The sequence below is a fragment of the Erpetoichthys calabaricus genome, chromosome 9, assembly GCF_900747795.2.
Source record: "Erpetoichthys calabaricus chromosome 9, fErpCal1.3, whole genome shotgun sequence".
NCBI lineage: Eukaryota > Metazoa > Chordata > Cladistia > Polypteriformes > Polypteridae > Erpetoichthys > Erpetoichthys calabaricus.
In genome coordinates, this window is record NC_041402.2 from 78,917,841 (window position 1) to 78,945,399 (window position 27,559).

Consider the following 27,559-nt stretch of genomic DNA (forward strand, 5'->3'; position numbering starts at 1 on the left):
TACGCCAGTCTAAGCTAGCAACGCTATGCATTTATGTGCTCAAGTGAGAAGGTTTCCCAAAGAAATCCACCTCAGGAAGCAGTGGAAGGTAACCCTTAGACGGGATTTTGAGAAAGCTGTCCTGTGATGTGTGCCTGTCATGTGATGTGTGCCATGCTAGTTTGGTAACAGATGCTGTACCGGCATCATATGATCAAAGCTACCACTTGCTCACATTAAAAAACAAAGGAGGTTTGATGATTCCTTCTGAGGGTACAGTCAAGGTGGTCAAAGTAGCTGAGTATGTTATCCGACAGTCGACATTAGGACAAGCTGTCAGTGTATCTTTGATCAATCAGTTTGTTCGGGCTGAAATTGGTTCAGGTGATGTGTTTTTTCTCAAGAAGCACATTGAGGAAACACAGTTTGAAATTGCCAACCATCATTTTATACTCATGTCTTTAGTTGTGTCTGTATTCCGCAAACTAAGGCTGCACCATATTGCCTGACTGAATACTCTCAAATTACAGAGTGGCAACACATGGAAAAAGCTATGCAAGACAGTTCTGTTTCATGGATTTTAGATCCTATCCTGTATATATTTAAGTAACCACATTGTGTTTGTGTGTTTGTGTGTGTGTGAGTGTGTGAGAGAGAGACAGAGAGAGAGAGAGAGAGAGAGAGAGAGAGAGAGAGATTGAGAGAGGAATGAGTGAAATGTTTTCAGAAATTATTAAGCCAATTTGTATACAATAAAATTGTTTATTTTTTTCATTGAGTGTATCATTTCACTGTTAAAAGAAAGACAAACAAAGATAACTGGCAGTAACAGTGCAAAATTCACCATTGGTATGCCAGTTTGAAAAGATAAGTTTTGAGGGTAGTTTTAAAATGTGTTATTGAATCGAGCTGACGTATATGAGAGGGAAGTGAATTCCAGAGTTGAGGAGCACTATGAGAGATGCTCGAGCTCCCATAGAATAGAGTTTGATGTGTGGTACAGAAAGTAGAGCTGCAGATGAGGATCTGAGTGAGCGAGAGGGAGTGTAGGTCTGTAGGAGATCAATGAGGTAGGGGGGAACAAGGTTGTGGAGAGCTTTAAATGTTAAGAGCAGTATTTTGTACTGTATTCTGCAGTTAACAGGGAGCCAGTGAAGTTGAGAGAGAATAGGTGTAATATGTTCAGTGGATTTAGAACAGGTTATTATCCTGGCAGCAGAATTTTGAAGAAGTTGTAAGCGGTGGATAAGTTTTTGTGGGATGCCAGATAGAATAGCATTACAGTAATCTATGCGTGAGGTGACTAGGGCATTAACCAATACTTCAGTACTGTGTTGCATAAGAACAGGACAAAGTCTAGAAATGTTTCGGAGATGGAAGAAGGCAGTGCGAGAAATGTTACTTATATGGGAGGTATTATTTAATGATAATAATAATTATTATTATTATTTAATAATTGCCATTATTAGTGTATAAATGGCTATAAATAATTGCATTGAAACAATTCACCAAAATCTGTTGCATGTAAATGATACTGTTTTAAACGTTATTGTTTTTTCATCAGAAAACCCGGTTTCCACGTCTATTTGTATTAGTTTAAATGGCACTTTTGCCACTCGCAATATGGCGGACGCGCTGACGTATCGTGTCGACTGGGCAACACAGTGAATGCGGTGTCTATCTATATATGTCTATGCCTCCAACTACGACACTTCTGATGTCTGCCCTCCTGGACCCGCCTCTTCCTGCCCGGCAGCCATATGACCAGAAGAACCACCATCTTAGACAGTCTGAATAGGACTCTAGTCTGAGAAGACTTGATTTTGTGTTTTCATGCACTTTATTTTGATGAAAGCATATTTTAGTTATGCAGGGTTTGCCAATTTGTGCCCCGGGACTCTCACTGACTCTTTTGATCTTATTACAAGTCACATACTTATAAACAACTGTAACAACCTGGAACTGCTGACATCATCAGCAAAATGTAGATGAGATTAAATTATATTTTATTTGTCCTCAAGGGAAAATGAACATTTTACACAAGCTCCAAACAAATTCATAAATAAATATGATAAAAACAAACAACAACTCCCACCACAAAAACACATGAAAACGTCTGGCTTGGATAACAAAGAGCTGCTACTGTCAATACAGGCTTGTGGGTGGGAGTAAGATGAGATCAGACCAGCTTGGATTGTGTCATATGTTTATATTTAAAGACAATAATATTTGGATCGAGCAGTATGTATGAAGGAACCAGGCCAAATTGGCCTTGACTCCTTCTTTGAAGTACCAGCATTAAGAATGATTCATCAAAAAGATACTGGCATAGGATGATGTGAGCCAGGATGCTGCAGCTTACTTTGCCGGGCAGTGATATGGACAAATTCAGTCTGCAATTTAATGCTTGGATCACACATTTAGTTTTAATTATACTGTACTCAATTTTTTATCACTGCACATTTGCAAATATCTCCATTCCTCCTTGTGCTTTTTCCACTCAATCTGATGAAAGCATTCCAGCATTAAGATAGCATCTAAAGTAAGAGGTGTAAGCTGGTTCTCTGCAGTACCCAAATATCACAATACTTGAGCTTGCCATAACTCACCTACTTTAATCCTCACTCTGGATCTTCACCTTTTCCATTTCCAGACAAGCTTGAAACTTTTTATCCCTACTCCGGATATTTGCCCTTTCACTTTTTCATTTACGGACGAGCAGCTCTTCCAACTGGGCATAACAGGGCTGTTTAGGCGGTGGTGATCGCAGTGCTACCAGGTGAATAAGGAAATGTTAAAAAAAATCCCCTTTTTCTTTTTTAGAGTCTTTTATATTCACTGATGTTACAGATAGGTCGCCATCAGATCTTTTACGCTCAATTGGTGACATTTCTCAAGTTCACAGCTTCTCTCAGAGGCAGTTGAGATGAGCCAACGCATGGGTCTACGTTGACAGCAGCATCTCTTCAGTTTAGTTTAAAAATTCATTCAAAAATGAATGGTAACAAGCCAGAGGCCAAATCATAAAATTACTAATTAATGACATTAATGAATTACATTAAAAAAATAATTCTAATAATAATTCTAAATAAATTTTAAAAAGAGAAAGAGAAAGAGAACCTCTTTAAAGGCTGCCACATGGTGCAGCACCTGGCAGTTTAAAGCAATTATAAGTGAAATTAATTACAACCAAACCCCAACACAGACAAGTAAACAAAGAAAATAGAAAAAAAAAAATTATATTGTGTAGAGTCTGTCCTGAATATTCAAACCATATTTTCAATAAAGTAGTGACAGCGTACAAGGATATATGTGATATTTGTTCAATCAGATTGTCTATATTTATTACTTTGACTTAGATGAAGATCACAGGAGCAATTCCTGTAGGATCTGAAAAAGGTTTACACATTATTTTCCTGAACTTTGCATGCATCAGGTAAGTGACAAATGCTTTCTTAAACAATATATATAATTAGAAAAGCTGAACTCTTAAAAGAGCTTAAATAACCATTGTCTGTCTGCCAGGGATACCAGCAGGAGAGAAAACACTACTATTGGATTGCAGCCCTTTTCTTTATTTTCAAGTGGTATTCTTGATAGTACTTAGACAAAGGTAATCAACTGGATTTTTTCCAAAGACTCAACATTGGTACCAGTTTGGATTAAATTCAGCCAAATAAATTTCTCAAAATAGTTTATCTATTTTTTTGGCATTGGCTGAGATTTTTCTTAAGTTCATGTGGTCTATACAGGTCTAACTGTAGTAGGGATTATTATACCAAAGAACTTCAGGTAAGCAACCAAACAAAGGATATAACTAACTTAAATTAAGCATATTCCTGTTAGGTGGATTCATGATTCCAAATTGGCCTTCTTTGAGTATGTGTCTCTGTATGTGAGTGGACCAGCAATGGCCTGGCATGCTGTCTAGGGTTTGGTTTTTGCCTTGTGCCGTTTTACTAGGACAGTCTCTTGTACACCACAATCATGAACTGGATTTAAAAGAGAATTTTAAGTTATATATTTATATATGTGTTCTTGCATTGTATTGTTGAAGGACATCTCTCAAAGATGACCTAATGTCTGGCTGGTCTTCGACATCAATGCCAGGAAAAACGTTGCCAGTGTGAATTGCAATGGAATAAGTTATGGTTCAGTTTAGCCTGTTCTTCTTAATAATCGTAATGATAATGCTAATAGAAAAAGGAATAATAAAATAATAATAGATTTTATTTATTTAGCACCTTTCTCAAAACTCGATGTTACTTTACATAGTATTGGTAAGCAAATAACATAATACAAGAAGCCAACAAAGAATAATAATAGAATAAATAAAGGAAACTGTTATGAACTCAAGAAGTGTTTACAAGCACATATGTCCCAAAAAATACTAAAATAACCACTACAGGGGAAACCATCAACCCCAGCTCTTTACAGAAATGGACAAGAAAGAATCTTCACATATAGAACAATTTATTTTCACAAAAAATGCTCTGAAGCACAGAATAAGCTCCAAGAAGCACAAGAGGCCAAATGAGTTGCCTGAAACAACAAAGGCAATAAATACATGGCAAACAATGTCCCAATGCACAAAACATCAAAAAATAGAGGAAGGGTTCAAGACCCAGAAAAGTTGCAAAAACACTGAGTAAATTTAAGAAAACTCACCACACCATGAGTGCATTGACAATGAACTACAAGGAACTATGAGTTTTACTCAGCCTTTATAGGGCTTGAGAGCAGTCCCTTGACAGTGATGGGCAGGTGGTTCCACCTCTTGAGAGACTACTCATAAAACACATGGCACATAACAAGAGATACTTAGATGTAAAGAAACTAAGTAATCAACAATGTTAACATTAACAATGAACAAAATAGCCACAGAAGAGACACTTGAACACAGGAAAAGGAGGGACCCTGGTTAAAATCACAGAAACAAACATAATGACAAAATTAAACAATTTATTTATAAAAAATGATAAAAAAAAATAGCATTTATTTAGAATTATTATTAGAATTCAAACAAATGAATTTGTTCAAACAATGCTTCTTAATTTGAACTGCACGTGCAGTGAAAAAATGTAGGAACAGATGGCGCTTACGCAGTTCTGCGCCCAAGTTGTCTCTCTCTCTTGCTGTGAAAGCATCTCTTGCATTACGCTTGTGTGTTTTCAGTGCTTTTTTCACTTTATGTTTGGTGTGTTTGGATATATATATAACCTCTAACCATAGCATCCAACAAAAGTGTGGAAGGTTGTAGTATCCACGATTCAGGTGAAAAAGGAACTTATCATGTAGCATGAAGGCACAGTAAATGCAATTTTAATTTTATTATACAGTATTTATGTATTTTATTTATTGTTTTCATGTTTTAATTAATTATTTAGGGCATTTAATTTTATAATTTTTACCTTAAATTATGTGTTTTTGGTGTTTAAGTTTATCAAAATGGGTATCATTTAGGGTTTGGGAACAGATTAATTCAATTTCCATTATTTCTAATAGAGAAAAATGATCCTTACTTTGAACAATTCAGAGTTTGAACACCCTTCCTGAAACAAGTCTGAAGTATGAGGCACCACTGTACAAATAGAAAATAAAAAAGACAAAAGCTAAATAAACTAAGAGAGACGCAAAGGGTATTGCTAGAAAAGATCTGTTTTGAGTTCAGTTTTTAAGAAAGAGAGGAAAGAAAGGCCTTGAAGGTATTGAGATAAAAAAGAGTCCCAGGGTTTGGGAGCTATAACACAGAATGACCTGCTCCCTGAAAATAGAGTTTAGATTGAGGGAAAATATGAAAACCTTCAATAATAAAACATGAACAATGTCTTTGCATATTGAGTTCCCAAAATGTTGACTTCTGAAATGAAGCATCAGTGCTTGCTTCCAGTGTTTCAAAGAGAATCTCAAAGTAATTAATTCAGACTGTGAGATATTTAAGAAGAGTTTCATAATTGCAGATTAAATCATCTATGCATCACTATGGCTCAGAGTCCAAGAAGCAGTCAAAACAATGGATAATGGTAGTTTTCCAAAATCAAAGAAATTCAAGGTCTGGGTCAATGCCAGCAAGATCATGTACATAATTTTTAATGATCTTGAGGCAATAGCTCCTATTGATTAATTTTATGGATTCAAAAGGCCCACATGACCTGTCAACATTTGTTGATCTGTGACAGTAAATCAAGGAAAAACAGTGTGTAAAGCTGTCGATAATTCCTATTCTGCTTCACAATGGTGCTCCCTGTCACGTTGTACTTGTAGCAAAGATGGACTGTTCTATTCTTCAGACCTGAATTACATGTACAACCTTTCCCCAACAATGAACATGTAAAGCCAACAACAGACAAGCGGCTGCACGAGCAAAATGAAATGTTTTAAGTGACAAATATATAAAGGTGTTCATATCTTGAAACACCTTTTTTCTATAATAATTGGTAAGAGACAGTAAATGCTAAAACACCAAAAAAATGGTTGCTAAGACTTTTAAGAATTTTACTAGGGAATGCAAAGTAGCATTAGGAGGCTGACTAGTAGGTTATAGTCAAGAGGCATGCAAAGTGGTAAAATATCAGAAATCAAAAATTAAAGGAACACTTTTAAATCAGAGTATAGCATCAAGTGTATGAAACTTCAGGGGTATTGATCTGGTCAGCTAAGTAACAGAGGGGGTTGTTAATCAGTTTCAGCTGCTTTGGTGTTAATGAAATTAACAACAGGTGCACTAGAGGGGCAACAATGAGACGACCCCCCAAAACAGGAATGGTTTAAAAGGTGGAGACCACTGACATTTTTCCCTCCTCATCTTTTCTGACTGTTTTTTCACTAATTTTGCTTTTGGCTAAGGTCAGTGTCACTACTGGTAGCATGAGGTGATACCTGGACCCTACAGAGGTTGCTCAGGTAGTCCAGCTACTCCAGGATGCCACATCAATACGTGCCATTGCCAGAAGGTTTGCTGTGTCTCCCAGCACAGTCTCAAGGGTATGGGGGAGATTCCAGGAGACAGGCAGTTAGGAGAGATTAACAGGGCCGTAGACGGTCCTTAACCTATCAGCAGGACCGGTATCTGCTCCTTTGGCCAAGGAGGAACAGGATGAGCACTGCCAGAGCACTACAAATTGACCTCCAGCAGGCCATTGGTGTGAATGTCTCTGACCAAACAATCAGAAACAGACTTCATGAGGGTGGCCTGAGGGCCTGATATCTTCTAGTGGGCCCTGTGCTCACTGCCCAGCACTGTAGAGCTCGACTGGCATTTGCCACAGAATACCAGAATTGGCAGGTCCACCACTAGCACCCTGTGCTTTTCACAGATGAGAGCAGGTTCACCCTGAGCATATGTGACAGTCGTGAAAGGGTCTGTAGAAGCAGTGGAAAATGTTATGCTGCCTGTAACATCGTACAGTATGACCGGTTTGGTGGTGGATCAGTGATAGTCTGGGGAGGCATATCCATGGAGGGACGCACAGGCTAAAGTTGTTTCAGACAACTTAACTTTTTAGTATAGGCTTGACTGCCATTAAGTATCAGGATGAAATCCTTGGACCCATTGTCCGACCCTATGCTAGTGTAGTGGATCCTGGTTTCATCCTGGCGCATGATAATGCCTGGCCTCATGTGGTGAGACTATGCAGGCAGTTCCTGGATGATGAAGGAATTGATACCATTGACTGGCCCCCATGCTTGCCTGACCTGAATCCAATAGAACACCTCTGGGACAATATGTTTCGGTCCATTCGACGCAGCCAGGCTGCACCTCAGACTGTCCAGGAGCCCTGTTCCAGATATGGGAGGAGATCCCCCAGGACACCATCCGTCGTCTCATTAGGAGCATGCCTCAATGTTGTCAGGCATGCATACAAGTACGTGGGGCCATACAGTACGATTTTGAGTTGCTGCAATGAAATTTTGGCAAAATGGCCTAGCCTGCTGCATCATTTTTTCACTTTTGTGGTGTCTTTGAATTCAGCCCTCTGTAGGTTGATAAATTTAATTTCCATCAAAAGATGTGGCTTCATTTCGTTCCTAACACATTACCCAGTCCATATCAGTATAGATATCCAGCAGGATTTTTTTTTCCCATTGAGATCTGATGTGTTTTCAAAGTGTCCCTTTAATTTTTTTGAGCATTTTATACTGTGTATATATATATATGTATATATATGTATATATATACATATATATATATATATATATGTATATATATATATGTATATATATGTATATATATATATATATGTATATATATATATATGTATGTATTTCATTTTGTGATTGCATACATATTCCTTAATTAATGTTTTATACTAATCATTTTGTATTTTATGTTAATTTTGTTAGTTATTGTATTTGTGGTTTCCTTATTTTTTACATGTTGAACCTATGGGGCAGGGCATATCTAAGTTTGTGAAAGCCTCAGGACAAGTTCTGAGTCACTAGCTTATGCTTATGATTGTTTATTTCCTGTCCAATTTTGATTTTTTTAATTTTGAAATATTGTAAGTGCTCTAGGCGGCACGGTGGCGCAGTGGGTAGCGCTGCTGCCTCGCAGTTGGGAGACCTGGGGACCTGGGTTCGCTTCCCGGGTCCTCCCTGCGTGGAGCTTGCATGTTCTCCCCGTGTCTGCGTGGGTTTCCTCCGGGCGCTCCGGTTTCCTCCCACAGTCCAAAGACATGCAGGTTAGGTGGATTGGCGATTCTACATTGGCCCTAGTGTGTGCTTGGTGTGTGGGTGTGTTTGTGTGTGTCCTGCAGTGGGTTGGCACCCTGCCCGGGATTGGTTCCTGCCTTGTGCCCTGTGTTGGCTGGGATTGGCTCCAGCAGACCCCCGTGACCCTGTGTTCGGATTCAGCGGGTTGGAAAATGGATGGATGGATGTAAGTGCTCTTGTTTGATTCTCTGGTTTCTAAAATTTTGCTGTTTTATGGATTTGTGGATTTTGGACTTGTTTTTGGTGATAATTACTTGCCTTTCAGGCAAGCCCTTTCTGCACCTTTTATTCTTGTTTTGCTGTTTTGAATCTCTTAAAAATAATAAGAATAATGTTTATTTCATATCAGCCAGGATTTTACAGTTTTCCTCTCCCTTTAGGTTAAAGAGTTCAAGTGTGGCTTTTTGTAATAAGGAGGCGCAAAAGCCAAAAATACTAAAATTAACTTGGGGTGAGTTTCAGATATCTCACACTATAGCAAAGTTGATTTTATTTAGGAAGGACTCAACTCTAAGACACAAGAACATGTGTGCTGCCATCTTTTATAAGCAGCAGAAGATGACACACACCATCATGTAACCACTTCTAAAGTTTGAGGCACAGAACAAAGAGAAAAGCAACACCTCCCTCCACTGACCAGGTACTCTGTCTCTCCATAACTGATGTGAAGAGGACTCTATCCAGAGTCAATCCACATAAGGCTGCAGGACCTGACAACATACCTGGTTGTGTGCTCAAAGAATGAACCAGTCAACTGGCTGTTGTCCTCACAGACATCCTCAACACATCTCTGTGCCAGTCATCAGTCCCAGCATGCTTCAAGTCGACCACCATCATACCAGTGCCGAAGAAGTCATCAGTAACACACCTGAATGACTACCGACCAGTTACACTTACGCCAATCATAATGAAGTGCTTCGAAAGTTTAGTCATGTCGCACATAAAGACTAATCTTCCTGCCTTCCTTGACCCTCTTCAGTTTGCATACCGCTCAAACAGGTCAACTGAGGATACCATATGCTCTGCCCTTCACCTCTCCCTGACACATCTGGATAAAAAAGTCACATATGTCAGGATGCTATTCATAAACTTTAGCTCTGCCTTCAACACAGTCATCCCTCAAAAGCTGGTTGTAAAACTGAGCAGGTTGGGCCTGAACACCACCCTCTGCAATTGGATCCTGGACTTCTTGACAGAGAGGCCCCAGTCAGGCTGCGTGCTTAGTCCACTGCTGTTTACCCTGCTAATTCACGACTGCACAGCCTGCACAACACCAACCACATCATCAAGTTTGCAGATGATACGACGGTGCTGGGACTGATAAGCAGGGATGATGAAACAGCATACAGAGCTGAGGTGGAACGGCTGTCTGCATGGTATGAAGAGAACAATCTATCTCTCAATGTCAACAAGACAAAAGAGATAATCGTGGACTTCAGATAATCACATCCTGCCCACATCCCACTCAGCATCAACAGTTTAGATGTGGAGACTGTTAGGAGTACCAAGTTCCTCGATGTGCACATAACTGAGGAACTTACGTGGACACATAACACCTCATCACTAATCAAGAAAGCCCAGCAGAGACTACACTTCCTGAGGCGGCTGAAGTGAGCAATTCTTCCCCCTTCCAACCTCACCATGTTCTACAGAGGCACCATTGAGAGTGTTCTGACCAGCAGCATCACTGTCTGGTATGGCAACTGCAACATATCCAACCGCAAGCGCCTGCAAAGGATAGTGAAGACAGCAGAGAGCATTACTGGGGTACCTCTCCCTTCACTACAGGACATACTGTATTTTACAAACGCAGTGTCCACAAGGCCTGCAGCATTGTGCAGGACCTCTTACACTCCTCACATGGACTTTTCACACTTCTGCCATCCAAGAGAAGATACTGCAGCATCAAAGCCAGATCTGCCAGGCTGCAGGAGAGTTTTTACCCCCAAGCTGTTAGACTCCTTAACACCAGGCTGTCCCCTGGGATCTTCCACACTGCCTCAACCACCTCTAAAAACAGAACTTTTATACATACAAGCCACTTTCCTGCAAAGACTAGTGTGCATGTAGAGAAGAACTGAAAATCTCATACTGACCTTTAAGTATTTTGACACTCTTGTTATCCTTCTTGCTGTGAAACATTCTGACCTGTCATTGTTTACACATGTCTTAAACAACTATTATCATACACTGATAATTTCTGTATTATTTATATCTATTATTTATTTATTATATTAAATATCTTACACATCAATATTGCTGCTACTTCTTTGTCTTGTCTTTGCACAATGTCTTGTCTTGTTTGTGTTTTAATTTTAAATTTAAATTTTAATTCTATTTTTAATTTATTATTTGCACGTCATGTTGTTACACTGTGGACCCTGAGCTTCGCAATTTTGTCGATCTGTATACTTGTATATGGTTGAGATGACAATAAAGTTCACTTTCACTTTGACTTTTTATATCCATATCATGGACCAGCAATTAACACAGCAACAATAGATATAATCTGTAATACAAACAAATGAGAATCATTTTTTCTCTTAATAGTTCAGGCTGAAAACTTTATCACCCCTTATACTTAAATCGATTTTAATGTCAGCTTTTCCCATTAAAACAACTACAATGGAAGGGAAGCCTGATATAACTGATGCCAATATTAGGGAATCTCAACATATTCCACATTATTATCCTCAACTAGTGACAATCAAAATATACACAAGCAGTACTTGTCCTTTGTCAATTTCACACTGGTTTCTTCTTTCCCAGATTAACATATAATTAACAATAATTTGTTTACAGAAAAATATGCAGTCCAACAAGTGTCCCAGAATTCATCCATAGCAATGATGAGTCTGAGCACTATGTCTAGAAAGTTAACCTGATCAAAAAAGTTAAATGTATTTACCTGGCATTTGTGTACTGAGCAACACCACTGGCTATTGGTCACAGCCCAGCATTAGTTCTGAAGGGGCATTAACCTTATTATACCTTTCTTATAACATTTGTAATAAACATAGCAACTTACATGAAATTTAATTTGATATTCTAAACATTTGTGGTTTGCCTTGCTTTCAAGCCACATCCTTTCCATTTGTGAAAGACCAACTATCATGTCCACCCTTTCTTTGTGACCTGTTCTGTCATTGTGCAGTATGACACAAAAAATACTGTAACATGAATTCTAGAAGCTGCAGCAATTTCCCAGGAAGAAAAAGAGAGTAGTCATGCAAGTTCACTCAGCCACTCACTTTATCTAGGTAACAGAGATTAATAATAAAATGTACATCTGTTTTATTATCTAAGATCTGTTATTTAATTATACTCCACAGTTAGCTTAGAAGTCTGTGGATTTAAGTTAATTTCTAGTACTGAACTACCCCACACAGATATGATATGCAATGGTTACAGAATAAGCATTTTTTTGTCATGTGCATAAGGGTGGGCCTAAGGGGTGGTCTTGACTTTACAAAGTTGTTTGGAATTTTGCCATACCATGTAATTTGCAAACCTACTGTACACAAACTGATGAAAGCAAATATAGACATCAAAAAAATGATTTTGTGAGAAATTACTTTTTGACAATTATTTATATTGATAGAAAAAACTAATATACTGTATATTAAACAAATCTGAAAATTAATTTATTCTGTATATGATATAGTTGAAGCACTGTGTTTTTAACTGATGTATTGAAGTTGTTTCAAATTGTTTATGAGATACAGATTGCAGATTGAGTATAAAATAAGCAATTTAAAATGTTATCTGTTATTCATCATCAGTGTTTAATTCTATAAGACTGACTATTATGTGGGTGATATTTAAGGGCCAACTGAATACTATTATTTGATTTTTATCCTAGGTTTATGGTTACTGTCTCATTGATCGAATAAAAGAATACATAGTTGGGCATTTTACAATGTTTTACATATCTTCCCTTTTTTACTACTTTTGTGTTAATTTGTAATATTTCTTTAAGTAATGCTGTACGGTTCAGGCGTTTTAAACTATGAGGTGGAATTCATCAGATAAAGTTTTGTTTTATAGTAGGTAACCTCCTTATATTTTTAAATAAACAGGACTCTGAGAAATTAATTCATGCATTTATCTCTAGTAGGATTGACTACTGCAATGCGGTGTTCACTGGATGTTCAAACTGTTGTGTATACAGCCTCCAGTTAATACAAAATGCGGCTGCAAGAATTATTACAAGAACAAGAAAATACGAACACATAACTCCAGTTCTTAAATCCTTACACTGGCTCCCGGTTAAGTTTAGGGTAGATTTCAAAATCCTTCTTTTAACATATAAAGCATTAAATGGCCGAGGTCCGGCTTACTTGTCTGAACTTATCATGACTTACAAACCAGAGTGCACATTAAGATCTCAAGATGCTGGTCTGCTTATGGTTCCAAGGATTAATAAAATAACAATGGGAGGTCGAGCTTTTAGTTACAGGGCCCCTAAACTGTGGAATGGTCTGCCTGCTACTATAAGAGATGCCCCTTCGGTCTCAGCTTTTATTTTTTTTTTTTTAATATATTTTATTAATTTTTATTGTAATCATTCCATACAAATAGATCAATTTATAACCAAACAAATTAAAAACAAATCAAACCCCACCCCTGAGAAGGAGAGCTTAGCTAAAGGAGAATTGCTTAGGGCTTTTAATAAGACAACATTAAGCAAAGGAAAAGGAGAAATAAATATATATGTAAATAAGAGATAGAGAAGGGAGTTAAATGCGGTAATGGTTATTTCTCTTATTCTAAAATAATATTGATGAGATCCTGCCAGGTTTTGAAAAAATTTTGTACATATCCTCTAACTGAGAATTTGATTTTTTCCAATTTCAAATAATATAAAACATCGGTTTCCCACTGACTTATCAGAGGAGAGTTAGGATTCTTCCAATTTAACAGAATGAGTCTGTGTGCCAAAAGTGTAGTGAATGCAGTCACCGTTTGCTTGTCCTTTTCCACTTCAAGTCCGTCTGGAAGAACACCGAACACAACTGTTAGTGGGTTAGGAGGGATTGTGACCCCAAGGCTGTCTGAAAGGCACTTAAAATTTTTTGTCCAAAATGATGTTAATTTGGTGCAGACCCAGAACATGTGACCCAGTGAGGCAGGAGCTAGGTTGCAGCGTTTGCAGGTTGGATCTTGTCCTGGAAACATTTTGGACAGTTTTAAGCGAGAGAGATGAGCTCGATACATAATTTTTACTTGAATAATTCTATGCTTTGCGCATATGGAGCTCGAGTGAATTCTCTGCTTTGCTACCTTCCACTCCTTTTCTGATATATTGATTAAGAGATCTTCTTCCCAATGTCCTCTTGGATCTTTGAAAGGTAGGGACTCTAATAGGATTTTATATAATGCGGAAATGGTGTTTAATTCCTCCGCATTGAACAGTATTTTTTCCAGCATTGTGGAGGGTGCGAGGTGGGGAAAATCGGGCAATTTCTGTTTAACAAAATTTCTAATTTGAAGATAGTGAAAGAAATGTGTAGCTGGGAGGTTGAATTTTGAACGTAATTGTTCAAAAGATGAAAATATGTTGTCCATATAAAGATCTCTGAGCATTTTAATCCCAAAACTTTTCCAGGTATTAAAAACTGGATATGTTTGCGAGGGTTGAAAGAGGTGGTTTTCTTGCAGAGGTGCCACCGATAAAAGATTTTCCATCTTAAAATGCTTTCTAATTTGGTTCCATATTCTAAGTGAGTAAAGCACAATTGGGTTATTAGTATATTTGCAATAACTTGCATTTATTGGAGAGCAGAGCAGGGAGTATAAAGAAGTACTACAGGATTTTATTTCTATTACGGACCAGGCCTGTGTATGTTCATTTATTTGTGTCCAGGTTTTTATGGCTTGTATGTTTGCTGCCCAGTAATAAAACTGAAAATTAGGTAGAGCCATGCCACCTTCTGCCTGAGGTCTTTGAAGGGTTGCTCTTCGGATACGTGGGTGTTTTGAGTTCCAAATGAATGAGGTTATTGTTGAATCTAACTGTTTAAAAATGATTTATTGATATATATTGGAATGTTTTGAAATAAAAAAAGAAGTTTAGGAAGGATATTCATCTTAACAGTGTTAATTCTTCCGGCTAGAGTGAGATGAAGGGTTGACCATCTATCCAGGTCTTGCTTAATTTTTTCCATACAGATGGCAAAATTTTGTTGATAAAGAGCTTTATGTTTACTTGTGATATTTACCCCTAGGTATTTAAACTGATCTGCTATGGTAAAAGGTAGGGTGTCCAATCTGATATTATATGCTTGTGAATTCACTGGAAAGAGTATACTTTTATTCAGATTAATTTTAAGAGCAGAAATCTTTTGAAATTCTGTTAGTGCTGTTAGAACTGCAGGGACAGTGTTTTCTGGGTCTGATATATATAAAACCATATCATCTGCATATAGAGAAATTTTCTGTTCCAGTCCTTCTCTGACAATCCCCTTTATCTGATAAGAATTTCGACAGTGAACCGCCAGTGGTTCAATGGCGATTGCAAACAGCAGTGGTGACAAGGGACATCCTTGTCTGGTGCCACGTTCTAGCTTAAAGTAGTCTGAGCAAATGTTATTAATACAAACTGAAGCTTCTGGATTGGTTTACAGTAGTTTGATCCATGCACAAATATTCGGGCCAAACCCAAATTTCTCCAATGCAGTGAAAAGGTAGTTCCATTCAATCATATCAAATGCTTTTTCTGCGTCTAATGATAGTAATATCTCTGGGGTGTTTGATTTTGCTGGTGAATATATAACATTAAACAAACGTCGGAGATTGGAAGATAGATGTCGGACTTTAATAAATCCAGTTTGATCCTGTGATATTACCGAGGGCAGCACTTTCTCCATCCTTCTAGCTAGAATTTTTGAGAGTATCTTAACATCATTATTCGGGAGTGAAATTGGTCTGTATGATGCACATTGTAACAAGACCTTATTTTGTTTAGAAAAGACGGTGATTAATGCTTGTCGAAATGTTTGAGGTAGTATTTGGTTGTCTCTAGCTTCTGTAAATGTTGCCAATAAGAGGGGAGCTAGCTGAGTGGAGAATTTCTTATAAAATTCTACGGGGTAACCATCAGGGCCTGCTGATTTCCCGCTTTGTAGTGACTTTATAGCATCTAGTAATTCTGTTAGCGTTAGAGGTTTATCCAGTTCCTCAGCACTTAAAGCATCTATTTGTGGTGTCTGTAATGTATCCAGAAATGCATTAGATTGTGTGTTGTCTTCTTTGAGCTCAGTAGAATATAAGGATTTATAATAATCTCTAAATGTGTGCATTATATTTTTATGGTCTATAATTTCTTCTCCATTCGTGTTGGTAATTACTGGTATTGCATTGCGAACTTCTTATTTGTGAATTTGTTGAGCTAGGTCTCAGCTTTTAAATCCCGGCTGAAGACTCACTACTTCAGTTTAGCATATCCTGACTAGAGCTGCTGATTAACTGTACAGACTGCGTCTCTGTTGTTAGTCATTAGCACTAAAACATAAGTAACATGATAGTTAGAATTGGATACTAACCCTCTCCTATTCTATTTCTCTTCTCGGTACTCAAATGTGGCACTTGGTGCCACGGCCCACCTGCCAAGTTGTTTTGCCTGCCTAAGGTAAAGTCATCCCTGATGGAGGATCGCAGGAATCATGAGAAAGAGGGGTCCTTTCATCGGATTGGCTGGCCCAACACTGTTTCAGCCGTGGAATGGCCAAATGGGGGAGGCAGCTTGATGGAGGAGGTCTCCAGGAGTCTAAAATTATCCAAATCTTATTATGTGATATCATCTACTGTTAAATTCTGCTCCGTACTTCTAAAAAATTTTTATTTTTTATTTTTTATTGAGGATTTGTTCTGTTCTGTGTATTGTCCTAACCTATCTCTCTCTCATTCTTCCTAGGGCACGAAGCGGAAGCGGAAGCAGAAACAGAAGCGGACAATGGCCGATAGTGAGGTGAATCGCGTTGAAATTGTAGTCGAGGAACTCCAGGCACTCGATGAACAGATTCAGAAACTTCTGGCCAGACGAAGATACCTCAGAGATCTGAAGGCTCGGCTGTTGGATAAACCGTCCTCGCCATCTATTATCAGCGTAACATCAACCCCGCGTTGTGCCGCTCAAGTCACCTTCACCCCCGCGCCTCGTAGGAGCAACACCGATGATGACCTCGGTGTATTTCAGCAATGCAGGCGGGGGTTCAAGGCCAGAACACCTCCATTGGCACAGGCAAGCATCGTAACGCAGAATCGGTTTGACCCTCTAAGCGTCCCTAGTTCGCCTTCAGCTCCTGGTGATGTAATAGTGGTAGGTGATTCTATTGTTAGGAACCTCAATATCACTTGCCCTAATAGAAAATCTTTTGTTTCTTGTTTTCCCGGTGCTCGTGTCCGAGATGTGACGAGACGTGCGCCGGCGACCTACAAGAACAGGGCAGTTGGAGCAATTGTTATACATGCTGGCGTAAACGACATAAGGCACCGACAGTCCGAGATCCTCAAGGCAGACTTCACTGCATTAATTAAAGACACAAAGGAGAGGACCCCATCGGCAAAGATCTTCATCTCGGGTCCTCTCCCTCTCGTCAGACGATCAAACGAGTACTACAGTCGTCTGCTTGGTTTAAACAACTGGCTGCAGGGTTTCTGCAAGAATCAAGACATCGGTTTCATAAACAACTGGGACCTCTTTTGGGAAAGACCGCGTTTTTTCAAGCGAGATGGCCTGCATCCGAATAGCTTCGGCGCCCGGGTCCTCTCCGAAAACATATCCAAGGTAATTCGTTTATCTTGACTATCTATCTCTGCTTTTAACCCCTTCCGAAATGCCACTCCTGTGCTTGGTCATGATAATTGTTTATTAAAATCTTCCATAAAAGTGCACAACATAAATACTGTAATAACCAATCTTAATGCACATAGAAAATCTAGGCAATACGGCATAAACACCAATAATTTAATTAAAGTTACTACTTTAGATGAACAATGTATTAAAACTATAAAAACATATCGTAGATTAAACAAAAAATACACGCAGAGCGGCGCTAATAAAAATAACTTAATTCCTGTTCCATATATCAATAACGCACATAGTATTCATCTCTGCTCCTCCGAAACATTGAATATGGCTCTATTAAATGTTAGAGCTTTAACTAACAAGACGTTTTTTATCAACGATCTTATTAATGATAAAAAAATAGATTTTATTGCACTAAGTGAAACGTGGCTTAGCTCAGATGGCGCAGCTGTTTTAATCGAATCTGCGCCTCCGGATTACAGTTTTACTCGTGCTGATCGCCAAGGAAAGAGAGGTGGAGGGCTAGCGAACATTTACTCAAGTAGGTTAAAATGTAAAAATATCAGTTTTGGTAAATTCAAGTCTTTCGAATATCTCGCCATTATTATTCAGGGAGATTCTCACGTTCTAGTATTATCCGTGTATAGACCTCCAAAATTCAACGCGTCTTTCTTTGAGGAATTCTCTGACTTGATGTCAATCTTAATTACGAACTATGACACACTCTTAATAGTCGCCGACTTTAATTTTCATATAGATAATCAATGTGACCAGAAAGTAAAAGAATTTATGAACCTCCTGGACTCTTTTGATTTGAGACAGCTCGTTAATCAGCCTACACATAAAGCAGGTCATACATTAGACTTAGTGATTACTAAAGGACTAAAAGTTGATATAAAACAGGTCATTGATACGGGTCTATCAGACCATTTTCTTCTACTCTTTAATATAGAAATAATGATAGAAAACACTCATGAGAAGCATATTGTTAAAAAACGGTTCTTTGACTCATCAGCAGCTTTAAAACTTTCAAACATTCTAACCAATCAGTCCGTTTATAGTGCCAACTATAATAGCGAGGAGAATGTAAATAATAAGGTGGAAAGATTTAATACTAAGGTGAGGGCTGCTGTTGACTTAGTTGCACCTGAAAAGACAGTTAAAAAATCTTCTAGCATTGTTATACCATGGAAGACCCAAAGAGTGTCTGATTTAAAGAGAACATGCCGTAGAGCTGAGCGTAAATGGAGGAAAACTAAACTAACTATTGACTATGAAATATTAAAAGTTAAAATAACAGAATACAATAACACAGTCCGTCTTGAGAGGCTCTGCTATTTCTCTAAGCTTATAAATAACAATGCTAGTAATCCCAGAGTCTTATTTTCGACAATTGATCGTCTGTTAAACCCAGGTAACTCAAAGGAATGCCTCCTAAGTACTTCCAGTAAAACCTGTGAGGCTATCGCTGTATTTTTCAATCAAAAAATTAATGATATTAGAAATAACATAGTATATCTCCCAATACTAAGGATCCTCCTAAACCCCAGTACCCCATAATAAACAAATTAAAGTCTTTCACTAAGATAGATTTACCTGATTTACATAAAATAATTTCTCAAATAAAACCCTCCACCTGTGCCCTTGACCCAATACCAACAAATTTTTTCAAAGAAGTATCGGGCGTGCTTAGTGATAATGTTCTTGACATAGTAAATTCGTCATTAGATACGGGGGTCTTCCCAGACTGTCTTAAGACTGCGGTAGTTAAACCCCTACTTAAGAAAAATAATCTCGATCCCTCTGCTCTTGAAAATTATAGACCCATCTCTAACCTGCCTTTCTTAAGTAAAATTCTAGAGAAGGCAGTTATTATACAGTTAAATGAACACCTCAATAAACATGCTATTCTTGATAAATTTCAGTCAGGTTTTAGAACAAATCACAGCACAGAAACTGCACTCGTTAAAGTAGTAAATGACTTGCGGGTAAATGCAGACAGAGGCCATTTATCTGTTCTCATCCTCTTAGATCTGAGTGCTGCATTTGACACCATTGATCATAATATTCTTAAGAATCGCCTTAGTCAATGGGTGGGCCTCTCTGGCAGTGTCTTAAATTGGTTTGAATCCTACCTGGCAGGGAGAAAATTCTTTGTTAGTTGTGGTAATTATAACTCAAAGACACATGATATTCTATATGGTGTTCCACAAGGCTCTATCCTGGGTCCACTGCTCTTCTCAATCTACATGCTTCCATTAGGTCAGATTATCTCAGGGCACAACGTGAGCTACCACAGCTATGCTGATGACACACAGCTGTATTTATCAATAGCACCTGATGACCCCAAATCTCTTGATTCGCTAACACAATGTCTAACTTGTATCTCAGAATGGATGAATAGTAACTTTCTCAAATTAAATAAAGAAAAAACCGAAATCTTAGTGATTGGCAATAATGGATACAATGAGGCTATTAGAAATAAACTGGATGCATTAGGATTAAAAGTCAAATCAGAGGTAAAAAGCTTAGGGGTAACCGTTGATTGTAATCTGAATTTTAAATCGCATATTAATCAGATCACTAGGACAGCATTTTTTCACCTAAGAAACATAGCAAAAGTTAGACCTCTTATATCATCGAAAGATGCAGAGAAATTAGTTCATGCGTTTGTTTTCAGTCGGCTAGATTACTGTAACGCACGCCTCTCAGGACTACCCAAAAAAGACATCAATCGTTTGCAACTAGTGCAGAATGCAGCTGCTAGAATCCTTACCAGGAAAAGAAAATCCGAACACATTTCTCCAGTTTTGATGTCACTACACTGGTTACCTATATCATTCAGAATTGACTTTAAAATTCTGCTTATGGTTTATAAAGCTTTAAATAATCTCGCCCCAGCTTATATATCGGAATGTCTGACACCTTATATTCCAAATTGTAACCTCAGATCCTCAACTGAGTGTCTCCTTAGAATTCCAAGAGCAAAACTTAAAAGAAGTGGTGAGGCGGCCTTCTGCTGTTATGCACCTAAAATCTGGAATAGCCTGCCAGTAGGAATTCGCCAGGCTAATACAGTGGAGCACTTTAAAAAAACTACTGAAAACACATTACTTTAACATGGCCTTCTCATAACTTCACTGTAATTTAATCCTGATACTCTGTATATCTAATTCATTATAATAACTATTCATTCAAAATCTGTACTAACCCCTACTCTCTCTTCTGTTTCCTTTTCCGGTGTCCTGTTGGTGGTGGCGTGCGCCACCACCATCTACCCAAAGCACCATGATGTTCCAACAATGATGGATGGATTAAAAGCCAGAAGTCTGTATGACCATCAGCATCAAGTGACTCCGTGAAAAACCCGAACTACCAAGAGGACTATTTCATTTATGTTAGGTAGAATGCCCAAAGGGGACTGGGCGGTCTCGTGGCCTGGAACCCCTACAGATTTTATTTTTTTCTCCAGCCTTCTGGAGTTTTTTTTTGTTTTTTCTGTCCACCCTGGCCATCGGACCTTACTCCTTTCTATGTTAATTAATGTTGTCTTATTTTAATTTCTTATTTTGTCTTTTATTTTTCTTCTCTTCATTATGTAAAGCACTTTGAGCTACTTTTTGTATGAAAATGTGCTATATAAATAAATGTTGTTGTTGTTGTATTGTATTGGCCCCGTTCTTTTGACACCCACTGCACGCCCAACCTACATGGAAAGGGGTCTCTCTTTGAACTGCCTTTCCCAAGGTTTCTTCCATTTTTCCCTACTAGGTTTTTTTGGGAGTTTTTCCTTGTCGTCTTAGAGAGTCAAGGCTGGGGGGCTGTCAAGAGGCAGGGCCTGTTAAAGCCCATTGCGGCACTTCCTGTGTGATTTTGGGCTATACAAAAATAAACTGTATTGTATTGTATTGTATTAATCATTACATTTCTCTTGTATTCAGAATTGTTTTAATGTGTTAAAGAAGATTGTCTTCATATGTAAAAAAGACAAACAATCAAGTATTAATATTGTAAGGTGGTAAATTCTGTTCATACCACATACTTAAAATAGCCTTTGTAAATAGGTGCTTCTTCCTATTATTTATTTAGCAGACACCTTTATCCAAGGTGACTTACAAAGCAAGTTATAATACATGCAGAATGAAGGTTCAAGCATCAGAACAACAGAGTACAACATGAAAAGGCAAGCACAAGGAAATATAACTACTAAATAATTATACCTACAGCTAGACTAAGACCAAAAGCAGTATACTAATAGTATACTAAACTCTTTGTCACTACAATAGCAGCTCTCCTGTAGTAGAGAAGCAAAGCAGATCAAAAATATTTAATGAAAGGATGTGTTTTCAAAGGACATTGAAACACAAGTAAATTGGATGCAATATGAATAGAGAAAGGGAGATCATTCCATAGATTGGGAGCAAGAACGAAGAAACATTGTCTAGTCATGGCATGTTCTCTAATAGAAGGAACAGTAAGCATGCAGGCACAGGCAGAATGGAGGATTCTTGAAGGGACATATAAAGAGACTAAGGATTAGAGATATTAAGGAGCAGAAACAATCAGAGAACTGTAGGTCAAAACAAGAGTTTTGAACTAGATCCTTGCAGCAACAGGAAGCCAATGGAGAGACTGAAGCAGAGGAGATGTAGGAGTGAAACGAAGAACTGAAAACACTAGTTGAGCAGCTGCATTCTTGAGGAGCTGGAGAGGTCTGATAGGAACCAAACAAAGTCCCGCTAGGAGAGAATTGCAATAATCTAGCTGAGAGAAAACCAGTGCCCAAACAAGAAGTTGCATGGTTTAACTAGTTAGGAAGAGTCAAAGCCTCTGAAAATTATGAAGAAAGAAATGACAGGACTGAGTCATTGAAGATATATGTTCAATGAATGAAAACGATGAGTCCAGAGTAAAACCAAGATTCCTGACCATAACTGATGGCGAAAGGCTGACATCTTCAAGGGTGATATATAAAGACACATGTCCTGGAAGAGGATCATAGGTCAAGTACAATATATCTGACTTTGACTGGTTAAATTTAAGGTGATGATTATTCATCTACATGAGATGGCAGAGAGATAGCTGTAGATTTAGGCTGAAACCTGTGGTTTGTAGGAAGGAAATGAGAAGAAGATCTGTGTGTCATCAGCATAGAGGTGGTAGGAGAGGCTTTGAGAAGAAAAGACATTGTCTAAAGAGGGAATGTAGACAAACAAAGAGATAAGGACACAACACTGATCCTTGAGGCACACCTGTAGAAAGTATCTGTGGAGAAGACAAGGAGACGCAAAAGATTGGCCTGAGAGGTAGGACTTGAACCAGTCTAAAGCAGTCTAATTGCTAATTCCAAGCATCTCAAGGGAAGAGATAAGCAGGGAGTAGTTAACGGTTCTGAAATCTGATGAAAGGTCAAGGACGATAAGGACAGTGGAGAGGATAACATCTCAAGCAAATCTAAGAGTATTAGTGACAGAAGGCAATGTAGTCTCAGTAGAGTGACAATTGCAGAATCCAGAATGAAGCAGATCTTAAAGATTGTCATCCGAGAGAAATGAAGAGTTTTTTTTAGACTATGCGGTCTAGAGTCTCGGACAGCAATGGCAGAAGGGAATCAGGACAGTAGTTCTCAATGGCAGATGAGTTGAGAGAGGGTTTCTTGTGAATAGGGAGTACATGAGACTTCTTGAAATCAGTACGAAAATACCAGAGGTCATTGAGGCATTGAAAAGAGAAGAGATGTAGAGGATCAAGAAGAGAGAGATGGACTGAAGGAGATATGAAGGAATGAGATGTAAGGCACAGGAGGTGGGTCTGTGGTTACAGAGCAAATCACAAATTTGAGGCATTTGCAGCAGAGAAGAGGGTCACAGAATGTTTTTAAGGGTCCAGAACTGTTTTTGGATATTGGTGAATTTGGAAGAGAAGAAGGAAGCCAGATCATTAGAAGAGAAGGACAATGGTTTTGGAGCAGCAGGCGGGCTCAAGAGAGACTGGAAGGTACAGAAGAACCAGTAGGAATTTCTTTCAGAGGATCAATTAAGTTTTGTAAGAAGGATTTCTTAGCACATAACAGTGATGCAGAGAAGGAAGTCAAGAGGGACATGTACTTATCCAGAGTGGATGAAAATTTTACAACACTAAAAGTAATTAAGCAATAAACAAACTTTATTTTATGTGGCAACTTCCATTATAATACCCATTCCAAAGGTATTTGTATTGTATATGAAATACAATTACCTTTCATAAACATGCAAAATAGATGTAAAATGGGTAAGTTACCTGTTCAGAGACCCACAGGAAGTCAGTCACTATGATAAAGCCTACACCCTACATGTGCTGTACACTTCTAATTCTTTCTTATTTTCTGAGCCACCCTTACTACAGTACCTAGAATCAAACAACATGCAGAAATACATATAAGCTTGCAACAATAGGTATTTATTATTTGCTACCAAATAATATTTAAGCATGAAGTAATACTCTATGCTTTTATTTGCTGGTAAAATAATTCTCAGTTTTTCTAAGCACTCAGCACATGCAGTTTCTGGTCTGCTCTTTTCCTGTTTCCTGGGATTTGTATTTGTCATCTATTGTATCATAAAGAATATTGTCAATGATAAACAGAAGAGGTAACTATTTTGTAAAGTCTAATTTGCTTCCTGCCATTTTGCTGCTATTTTAAAGCCTTTGAAATTAAGAGGAAGCAAAGAAAATGTATTGACAAGAATAGTCCGTTGGGCCTACTAGAGAATGTCAATTTTCTATTCCCTAAGTGATTTCATGAAAGCACCGAGCAATAGTTTGAAGGAAACTAGTGTATCCACTTTCACAACATAGCTGGCTGATTTCCTTCATATATTAATAATGCTGCTGCGACCCTCACCAAAAGTATGGAAAGCATAGATTAATAATGCTGTAAGATAATCCTTTTGCAACCTGAAAATTTTCCAATAAATGCTTTATTCACCCATGGCAATTGCACATACAGAACATTTTTAAATAATCAGTTCAACAGACTGATTTTAGTCTTTGAAACTCCTGAAGACAACAAGTTTAGCTTTAATCTTTAGTTTACTAGTCTCCAAGTGTTATTTACTAAAGTGGATGGATTACCATTTGTGTAAGATGGAAGCAGATTTCTTTGAACAAGATCTGTATTCTCTGAAGCCACTTAAAAAAAGAAAAAAATACTTACAATGACTTCTTGCTTCCTCCCTCATGTCAAAACCATTTTTGTAATACTTAATGATTTTTAATACAGTGCAACAATTGGTTACTGTATATACAGTATATACATTGGCAGCAATAAAGGTGTATAATATGTATATATAGTGGAAACTTATAGAAATAGGTCTGGCAGATCCAAAGCCGCAAGAGAATCAGAAGACAAGTTTTTGATTGTGAACAGCCTGCATGATGGGTACCTCACAGCACAGTCCTCAAAATCAGCAAGTTTCACTTTCATCTATGAAGAGGAGACTTCAAGGTGAAGGTCAAGTGGCAGAAAGAAAGCCATTACTAAAATCACAAAATAAAAAACAAGCTTGCCTTGTACAGGAAACACTACCAGCCTCAATGTACTGTGAAATTCAAGCATAGAACACATAAATAATTGGAGGTATGGATACTGCACAGCTATTAAGCTGTGCTTGAATCTGTTGTCCTGTGAGGCACCTATTATGCAAGCTTTTAGCTCTCAGAAACTTCTGATTTTGTTGTGGCTTTGGGTCTGACAGACTTGTTCCTTTCAGCGTTTCCCCCAGTTTCCAAGTTCCTTTTAATGATGTAGAAAAATGTACTGCCTGATACTCTTGACACCTTGGTGCTCTTTGCAATATCTCTAAAGAAGAGACCCACATTTTTAAAGGTGTGTCTTCCTTTGTTAGTTGCCTTTTTCTCACAATTATGATAGCAATATTGATGGCAATATTTTGCAGTGTGGTTGCTTAGACATGCATGCCATTGATATGATATGTGCCCAGGAAGACACAATTCATGTCACAATCAGCATCATATTATTTAAAACAGAATTTGTGTATTAAGTATTTTCTAAGTTTCTGAATAAAGTCTGAACTTTTTTGCATGTTTTTTTTTCTTTTGCTGTTCTCGTTATTCTTTTATTGCCCATCAATTTATGACTTTCAGATTTTTTCTCATGAGTTATTTATCTTTTTGAATGATTGTTAGTATGTCCAGTCAGGATTCCCCACACATTTTTAGTTCCCAAATTCATTTCCTGAATCATTCTTTGCTGCTCTTGTGAATGCCAAAATTTCACTTCTGGCAGAATGCTGGTGACTATAGACCCTCTTCAAAGGTATAGGTATAGTATTTATACTATATATCTATATCTTTATCTATATATATACAGTATATATATATATATATATACTGTATATATATATATATATATATATATATATATATATATATATATATATGTATATATATATATATATATATATATATATATATATATACATACACACAGCCGACGCCCGCCATAGCATACAGCAGTGTAAGAATAGGAACGGAAAACAGTGAGAAAGGAATTCAGAAATCAAGAAGAAATAAATACTTCTTGAAAGACGCAGTGTGCATGTAGAATTTCCGGCCAAGCAGGATTACATGTGAAAGTGATAAATAAATCAGGCTTTCCGAATTTACGTACTATGGCCATGGCATCCTGATAGTTTTGTTGCATGTATCTTGGACTTCCTGGAAATGTGGACGGCAATATAATCATTTTGCCTACACATACGTTGTTATTTTCAGCATTTGCTTGCAGTCAGGGCCGGATTTTCCTATAGGCTAACTAGGCTTCAGCCTAGGGCCTCAAGATCAAGAGGGGCCTACATTGAAATTGTTAGCAAAATTTTATTATCTCTTATGTAATTTACAAACTTAAAAATGGAAGGTGAAAGGGCCTCATAAGTGGAATAGCCTAGGGCCTCTTTTCATATAAATCCGGCCCTGCTTGCTGTGCGTCTGATAGTTCCACGCGCAGATCATGTTGATGTAATCTGAGATAGTTGAGACGCGTGCCGTCTGTTTTAACATATGCATCTACGACGTACTGTTGGAATAGTTTGCTGCTGGAGTGCAAAATACTAAGTGTATCCTCATTGCTAATCTGTACGCGTAAAATTGGCATTGAGTAAGCCTTATTCGCTTGGCGGTTCTTTTATCGGTAACATGTTGTAAATCTTTGTGCCAGCCAATGTCTCCGTAAGGGAATCAAAGTGGGTAAACCATAGGATCGCAATTCATATTGAGCGTGGAAATCTGTTTACAGGAGTTGCCTATGGGATAGATGCAAATGTCCCTTTTGGCAGGCGTTTCGCCATCTTCTCCGATGAAAATCGCTGCAACATCGGTGTGACATGTCAGGGCATTGTATCTTTGTAAATCCTGCCTAGGGTTTTCCTTGAAAACCATTCGTACAGATGCAGTTGGATTGGACTGAGCGATTTCATGCATGTGTTTGTATGATTTAGCGAAGGGGTTGATGGTTCTGGGCATGGAATCTAGCTGGAGAAGTACATTTTCGCTGCATGCAGAGTTTGCTTTATTTTGTAAGCGTACTTCAGCAGCTTGCGCTGTGTCAAAAACATACAACTGTCCATATCCTGGAGAGGTAGAAGTGTTAGCGTATAGTGGAGAGATTTGGTGATAAATTTGCCCGTGTATTTTAAAACAGTATGGTCCGTGGCCAGGAGGTTGAGTCATCTGTACAGCCATGGAAGCAAACGCTAGAGAAGAGTTGTATTCTCGAATGTGTTCACGATAATTTTTAGCTTCTGATGTTTGCTGTGTAAGAAGCTTTTGTAAAGACACAGGTGGCTCCTGCAAGGGTGGTAAAGCTACTTTACTGTTGTGGCAGCACCTCGAGTACTTGTTGGATGTATTATGCTCAGCAGGCCAGTATAGTGCATGACATGGAAGAGGACGAATAGGAATCGTGTCAGCTGCGTGTGGGCAGGACCGGTTTTGAAGTGAAAGCAAGACAAACCAGAAGAGAAATATATATAAGAGATGGATCGGGGCAGGGGGTTGGGT